Raw genomic sequence first — 6,072 nt, 5'->3', positions numbered from 1 at the left:
CTCCATGGCCGAACCAATTTCGTTCTTGAAGGAAGAAGAAGTTGGCTTGGTTTTTGGCTTCAAAGGTGGAGGCTTCTCTCTTCTATAAAAAGGGAAAACAGCCACGGTTTGAAGCAAGGAGTTAGAAGTAAGCAATGAGAGTGCAAGGCACAGGATTCTCAGAGCTATCTAAGCTTACAGATTTTCTTCTCCTTCAATGTATTCTGTTTTGTATTTTTCTGTTTAATTTTGTCATGTCTTGAGTCTCATGAAAAAGGCAAACAGTGAGGTTTATATGAAAAAGCCATAGAGCGAAAAAAGGCAGAGAGTGCAAAATTAAAAGAAAAAGCCATAGATGTCCTTAGAGTTCCTTTGTTCATCTATGTTGTGTTTCATGATTCTGTGGGAATCCCCTTGTAAGTTGGGTTAGCACTTTACATTCTGTAATCAAGAAGATTATAGTGAAATTCCATCATTGTTGTGATGGAGACTGGATGTAGGCTACACTGCACTTAGCAGCTGAATCAGGATACATCTGGGTATAATTTTCTCTCTCTTCTACTCCATTTTTGTTTCTACTGCTCAGGAGCAAAAACTAAAAATATCTCGTGCCAAGTGATGAGACAAAAATAAAAGTCTCGTGGCTAGGGACGAGACAAAAATAAAAAAGCCTCCTCAAAGACCAGCAAGTGCTCAGAAGTAAAAAAAAAAAGGGCTAAGATTCAACCCCACTTCTCTTAGCCACTGAAACCATCATAAAGAATAAAGGTTTAGATTTGCTCAGATGAATAATAATTGAAAAGAGCTTGTGATGTTTTCTAAGTTTGGTTTGCTTATCATTATGGAAAAGTCTAGAGGGCCAACAACTTTATCAAATTCTGGCTAGTATGTAACCAACAAAAAAGAATGAACCATTAGATGAAATCTCACACTAATCTCATACCACTAAAAATTTTATTAATGGCTATTTAATAATTATAAATCCCAAAAGTTGCTGACCTTCTAACATTCCTCATTATTGCTCCACCGTTTTGGTATTCAGTTGTAATAATTATTATATATTATAAACAAAGAAGGCATTCTTCTATCTATGGGAATATGGGATTGTACCAATGTGTTCAATATACAACTAGGGGCTATTTTTTCTATATTATAAATAATTTGGTAATATGCATTGATATTATTTTAGGGTTATTGTGTTTTTATCCCGTTATGGTTCTGACTCAATTCATTTAAAAAAAAACACAAAACGTAAATGATATTTTGTGGGTAAATAATAATTTTTATGTAAATAAAAACAAAATGGCATCGATGTTTTGTATTAAAATAATTTTTTTAATGTTTATATATAAAACGGCAGTGATGTTTAACGTTTTGTGGCGTCCGTCAGATACTTCTACAATAATATTAAACACGATTTTTTGGTCATTTAATTTTCGTAGGTTACATCAATTAGGCTCCAAGATTAAAAACAAAATTTTACAACTAGGAGTAAGTATTAAGCCACACTTAGAACTTGTTAAAAATTTTGATAATTATTTTTAGAGGTAAATACCAAATCAGTATTCGAAAGATTCTGACGCTGATAAAATAGTATTTGATCTTTGTTATTGATAAATGATCTCCTAAAGATTTTAAAATTTGACAAAAACGATCAACCATCAATTCAATTACCTGGAGGCTGGAGTTAAAATTTAAGGTGGATACTACAATGAAGATGGCAAAAATATCTTCTTATGAAGATGCTTTGGTTAAAAGTGTAGTTTATTTATTTAGCCACACTTTAAACAAAAACAACATTTTTATAAATATCAAAATCTAACCATACAATCCATCATCCAAAGGTCAAAAAAAAATATACTCATATGAAGACAATTATATCATCTTCATTGTAGTATCCACCAAAATTTAAAGGTGATATGTCAGTTAACAATTACAATAATTATAAAATTTAATCACTTTTAACTTTTATAATTTTAAAAACACCCCCAAATTCAATTTCTAAAAACTCTAATCCCCTTTTTTTCTGAAACTCTCATCTCTTTCTCTTTCTCATCATCATCCACCAATTTTTTTTCCCAATTAAATTTTTTTCATTTTCATTCATTGATGCCTCTACCTTCCTCCTTCTTCTTATTCTTCTAACCAAAGATACTTGTCTGATACTCAATCCCTTCTTCTCAAAACTCAACCCCTTTTTTATTTCTCATTTTTTTCTCGTATGCTATTAGCTCCTCCAAAGACTTCTCCACCTCGTAGTTCTTCTTCTCCTCTTGATGTTGTTGATCACTACTTGATCCACCTGCCCCTCCGATGCCAAACCAGAACCAGACCCATACTCAGAATTATCATCAACACAACTCACAATTGGGTCTGCGTTGATAGCCCCACCAACACTAATAGCTCCTCCATAATTCAGATCGTAACCAAACTCTAAGTTGAGGTTCAGAATCCTTGCCTGATTGTTCATGTTGTTGTTGGCATCACCATATTGATACAGAGGAGGATGATTCCTCGATCTTCAAATGGGAGGAGGAGGAAGGTTTGGAATAATGTTGCAAGATTGTTGAACGGAGTGTTCGTCATCCTCGTTGGGGAAGTTCACTTTAACTTTCTTTCCGCAAATCTTACGAGCTTCTCTGTCATAGACCCTGGTGACTTCTTTGGTGGTGTTGAAGGTTCCAAACCAAACGTGAACACCTTTCCGTAGATCGCGAATCTCCGCTGCCCATTTTTTCTTTTCACACGCCTTCCCAATCGCAAACTGAACCATTGTCTCAAGAACACAGGATCTTCCATGCGATGCCTCTGCAGAAGATCCCACCCCCTCTGCTACTATCACCACCACCACCACAATTACAACCAGAGCATCGTTAATCACTACCTGATTTCCAAAAATAGTATCGTTGAGAGGAAAAAGAAGAAGAAAAAAAAGGAGATTAGGGTTTTAGAAAATGATGATGATTTAGAAAAAGAGATGAGAGTTTTAGGGGAAAAAAAGAAGATTAAGATTTTTAAAAAAATTGAAATTGGAGTTTTTTTAAATTATAAAAATGAAAAGTTGGTACATTTTGTATATGATAATTGTTAACTGACACGTCACCCCTAAACCTTAACTCTAGGTAACTCAATTGGCAGTTGATCACTTTTGTCAAATTTTAAAATTTTTTGGAGATTATTTTGTCAATAACAAATATCAAGTATCATTTTGTCAGCGTCAGAATCTTTCGAGTACTGATTTGGTATTTATCTCTTATTTTTATATGCCAAATTTAAGGTTTACAAAAAATTTTAAACTTTTAAAGCATTTAAAATATACAAAAGTATTTATAATAAAATATAATAAATTTAAAATATTCAATAACTTCATTAATAATAAAAAACTATTTATATATTTATTTATATTTTAATAGATTGAGACAAATTTTACGAGTCAATAAAATTAATTAATAATTCTAGACCTAGTCTATTAACATTAAGTTTTTTTTATAATAAGTCAGACTATATCAGACTAAATATAGAACAGATTATAGGTGCAGGTGGTCGAACGTTGCCAATTTTCAACTCTAAATATACAAGAGTTTGTAGGTTTAACTAATGAACCCACAAAAATCTATCTAAAATGGTTTTCGATTATGAATTGCATCATCAAATGTGGTTGTGTATACAATGACAAATAATCATGACCAATGTCGTCTCTTGCGAAATAACGTCTGTTTCTTATGTAGCGCATTTATTATTTCCAATTCTGAAGTTACTATTAGCAATTTCTGGCAAAGGGGTCACTCTTTTCAGTCTTTCTAAATGCTTGTTGGGTCATGCATGATAGAAGCCCCAAGGTGATCCATAGTGAATAGGAATAATTTTGTTTGTATGAATGCAAAAATATGCATAACCACTTATCTTTTTATTTATAATAATTTATAAAATTTACAAACTAAAAGAAAAATTAATGATTATGAATATTTTTGTAGCGTTAAGTTTTTCTTACTTATATAGAAGAATAGCATAACAAATGATTGCAATTTTTTCATCTTCTTTCCTTGTCGGTGGTTGCTAGCTAGAATTTGCGGTTTCTCTCAGATTTTTTAACATTTGTTGTAGCTTCTAATAAGCACGGGGTGCAACACATATCAATGGAAAACGATGCAACTAACACACACCACTCATTAGGATATGTCTCCTTTCTTGCTTTGTTATTGTCATTTTTTTTCTAGTTCTACGTGTATCTAAAACAGAACATCTATAGAAAAATCAATTGCGCTAAAACAAAATGATTGCTTTCTTAAATTTAGTGTGGTACAAATACTATTGCTTTCTTAAATCCACCATGTCCTTGGTTGTATTTGTCTTTGAATTAATACTCAAATTGATTCTTAAAATTATATTTGCATTTTAATCTGATGTTTAAAATTTTAATTTATTCAATTTTTCCTACCATCTCAATTTACTCAAAGTTAACACCTATAAATTTCTTAAGATATTTTATTACTCAAATTCAAGGAGAATTTTTCAATGGACAAAGTGACTTAAGGACCATCATCTATAATTCTTAGCAATTCAAGTATTAAATGGACGGTTGAGATTCAAAGGTTTTTTTATAATTTCATAATAAATATATTTTTATTTTTTATATTTTAAAAAAATATTATTTGATTTTCTTATATACCCTTTTCTTTTTGAAATTATTTTTATCAGTGATATATATAGACTTTTCAACAATTTTAGTAATTTGTCCTACTAAAAATTATTTATTTATTTTGATATTTTTAATATATTAAATATATAGAAATTCAAAAAAAAATTATTAGTATACTCTTAAAATATATCTTTAAAATATAAGATCGTAAATTTTTTTATATATGATAAAATAACTTATTATAACTGAATTTGTTGCTCTTTTGATAAAATTTTGTGTAGTTGCTGTTGAATTGTTTTGTTTTTACTCTTGTCCGGTTGCTCGGGTACCGGGTGGTACGGAGAAATCCTTCGGTTGATAAGGGGGAATATCGCCTGATTCTGGGTAACGGGGTTGGAGATGCCAATGTCACGAGCTCTTTATGTGGAGAGGGGGGTGTCACCTGCAAAGACACTCCGACGCTCTAGTCAATCGTGAGTGCAGGCGAAAAAGGGGGAAAGTGATATGTGTGACGTACCTTGGGGGAGGGATAGGACCCTCCCCATATATACCGTGCCAGAAGTGGGTCCTGCAAGAGCAGACCCACCTTCCTCAAAGCTTTCCCTTACAGCTGTAGTGGAGAGCTGTCAAGGACGCGTGTCCGGGTCAGTGGTTGAGCGCCTCGCATCTGACCGTTCGGGTCGGGTGGTCTATGGGTCGGGTCAGCCCGCGTTATGTTTGGGTCAAGCCGCAACAATGCCCCCAACGCTCCAGCAATGACCGTGAGGGTCGTTGGTGGCGTGTTATGTCCTCTCTTGTGTGTTGTCGCTAGGTCGGCCGCTCGTGGAGAGGACGTGCCTCTTGCGCGCGTGTCTGTTCGTTGCTGGGGATAACCGTTCGTCGCCTCGTTCTTCGCGCTAAGCATTAAATGCTCATAATGAATTATTTCAAAACCCTGCGCGCAAAGACTGTTTTGCCCTTTGTCTTTCCCGCTTCCTGAGTCAGTTTCTTAATCCCCCATTTAGTTTTACGTTTCATTTTCATTCCATTTCCTTGCTTTCTACTTCCACCTTCTTCCCTCTCGAATTTCCTGCTGCAATCTTTGCATCCTTGAACATTCGCCCCTTCTTGCTTTCCTCCCAGCCATTGCAATCAATCAGGTAAGCACTCATTTCCTCACTCTCTGCTTCATGTTAATTTTTCCTTCATTATCAATGCTCCTGTATGCATTTTGCTTTCCCGATTGACTTGTATGCTGGACAATGTTAGTGTTTAGTAGGTACGTTAGGGGGGTTACGATTCCAGGGCGCTAGTTTTTTAGGCATTTTCCTAGGATTTGCTTCAGTCGTGCTTGATTTCAGTTATTGAATAGGCTAAATGTAGTTTCCGGGCTTTTTCCATATTCCCGACCTCGTAGACTAACCGAGTGGTGCCCTCACTGTAGGTATGCCTCGTATCGTCTCACGAGCTTCTAC

At 34.3% G+C, this 6,072-nt stretch overlaps 1 pseudogene; it reads right to left on the bottom strand.

Moving 5' to 3' along the window:
- Positions 1-2,159: 2,159 nt before the first annotated feature.
- LOC112717945 (uncharacterized) lies at positions 2,160-5,769 on the bottom strand (annotated as a pseudogene).
- Between the last annotated feature and the right edge of the window lie 303 nt (positions 5,770-6,072).

Source organism: Arachis hypogaea, chromosome 10 (genome assembly GCF_003086295.3).
Source record: "Arachis hypogaea cultivar Tifrunner chromosome 10, arahy.Tifrunner.gnm2.J5K5, whole genome shotgun sequence".
Classification (NCBI taxonomy): domain Eukaryota; kingdom Viridiplantae; phylum Streptophyta; class Magnoliopsida; order Fabales; family Fabaceae; genus Arachis; species Arachis hypogaea.
The sequence above is the reverse complement of the archived record's forward strand: the minus strand, read 5'-3'. Positions and strand labels throughout refer to the sequence as shown.